The sequence below is a fragment of the Triturus cristatus genome, chromosome 4_1, assembly GCF_964204655.1.
Source record: "Triturus cristatus chromosome 4_1, aTriCri1.1, whole genome shotgun sequence".
In the NCBI taxonomy this organism is placed as follows: domain Eukaryota; kingdom Metazoa; phylum Chordata; class Amphibia; order Caudata; family Salamandridae; genus Triturus; species Triturus cristatus.
Window position 1 is genome coordinate 335,924,434 of NC_140585.1, and position 2,500 is coordinate 335,926,933.

Below are 2,500 nucleotides of genomic sequence, written 5' to 3' on the forward strand. Positions count from 1 at the left end.
CACGATGTATAAATCGAAGCGTGCACCTTTTAAAAGTACTCACAACAAAGCAGAGCGTGACAATCCTCTTGAAGGAAGGGGTAATGCTGGTGATAAAAATAGTTCGTCTAATCTCAAACCCAAATGCATGAGATGCGGCAGTTTTTCACATTTTTCAAATTATCCGCATTGATTTGCTAAGGAGGCTATGTGCAACAAGTGTGGGATTAAGGGGCACTACGCTAGAGTGTGCAAAGGTTTAGACAAAAATCGCTTCACCCAGAAGAATGTTGAAGTTGTGCGTACTGTTCTTTTGAGTGTTAAGGCTGACAGTATGAAAATCGATGCTGATAGAGTGATCATGCCGGAATGCAAAATCATGGTTGACGGATACGATTTTTCTGTCCTAGCTGATTTTGGTTCGCCGTTCACCATGATTGGGAATAGACAATGGGATGAGTGTGTGGGTCTTGAAAATGTGACCTTGTTGGCACCTGATATCAACCCTGTTACTTATGGTGGAGCTAACATTAATGTTCTTGGTTATATTGAGGCTATTATTAAATTCAAGGATAGACACACCATGGGAAAAGTGTATGTAGCGGAAAGGGGGGATAATTTGTTAGGTTGGAGGCATCAGCGAGACCTGGGCATCATGCTTAACCCTTGTGCGAAAGATCCTAAAGACCAGGTCATGTTAGTGGATTCCTGGGATGTGAGTGATGAGTGCTATGATAGGTTTCCTGAAGTCTTTGCAGATGAGTTGGGTTGCTTGAAAGGATTCGAGCATCGTATTGTTCTGAAAGAAAATGCTGTACCTTGTGTGCACAAGGTAAGAAAGGTACCCAACATGTTGACTGGGCCACTTGAGGCGGAGTTGCGGAGGTTGCTTGATTTGGAGATTATTGAGGAAATTGAGGCCTCAGAGTGGCTTGCGCCTATTGTTCTTGCCCCTAAGGATGGGGGTGCGAGTGTCAGGATGTGTGTGGACTTGAGAGGACTGAATGAGTGGATTTGGGTGGATCGGCAACCATTGCCCAACATATCTGAGTCTCTTAGTATTCTCAGAGGAGCTAAGATTTTCAGTGTGCTGGATCTCTCCTCAGCCTACCACCAAGTGGTATTGCACAAGGATTCCAGACATCTCACGTCTTTTGTGACACCTTTGGGAGCTTTTCGGTTTCTCCGAATGCCTTTTGGGTTGGCGTTAGCGGCAGCCTGCTTCCAGAGAGTCATGAAGATGGTGCTTGGGAAGATACTTAACGTTATGTTTTTCCAAGATGATATCTTGATATATGGGAAGAATGAGAAGGAACACTGTCAGACTCTATATGCTGTGTTGGAAAAGTTGCGGGATGCTGGGCTCACGGTCAAAAAACAGAAATGTCGAGTGGGATTGAGTTCTGTGACATACCTAGGACACGTAATTTCAGGGGAGGGGATACAACCCAAAATGGAGTAAGCTGAGTTAGTAGTGAAGGCTCCTGTTCCTCAAGATAAGGATCAAGTGAGATCATTTTTGGGACTCGCTGAGTTCTATTGAAAATTTGTTCAAGGCTTTGCAAGTGTAGCTGAACCCATTAGGGTTCTGCTTAAAAAGGGACGCACTTTACATGGTCTGATGAGTGTCAAAAGGCTTTTGATGTTATAAAAACTGAGACTGGCAAAATGCCCACCCTGGGACATTTTGATGTGAACTGTAAGACTATTTTGACGACAGATGCTAGCCAAAAGGGTCTGGGAGCGGTGCTCTCCCAGGTGGTAGACGGTGAGGACAGAGCCATTGCTTTTGCTTCTAGGGCTCTCAAGGATGTGGAGGTGAACTATTCCTGTATTGAAAGGGAGGCGTTGAGTGTTTTTTGGGCAGTACAGCATTTCAAATTTTATCTTTGGGGGATTCCCTTTCTGGTCCGAACAGATCATCGCCCTCTCGTTCAAGTTTTCTCGTGTCGATCCAGTGAGAATATGACACCTAGGCTCAAACGTTGGAGTGAAGGGCTTCAGGAGTTTAATTTTGTAGTTCGTTATATTCCTGGGTTGAGTAATAAGTCTGCAGATTGTCTTTCCCGCCTACCGGTCGGACAAACTCCTGATGGTGGTGAGGTTGAAAGTGTTTTTTGGGTTGCTGAATCTGCTTTTACATCTAGTGAGTGGTTGGAGGGTGTAAATCGTGATAAAGATTTTTGTGCTCTTAAAGGGTGGATAAATCATGGGTGGCCTGATTATAAAAGTATAGATCATGATTTGAAACCTTTTTGGAGTGTGAGAGAGGAGTTGTCCTTTTGTTCTGATAATCTTTTGAGAGGAGATAGAGTGATTCCGCCCAGTATTTTTAGGGACAGAATAATCAACCTTGCCCATGATGGGCATTTGGGAAGAAGTCTGACAAAAGCTCGGGTGAGAGAGAAATATTGGTGGCCAGGCATGGATCGCATGGTCGAGGCTGTGGTGAGGGATTGTCAGTCTTGTGCTACTAATGATATATCTCACATCCCCAGCAAGGCTCCACTGTCTCCTGTTG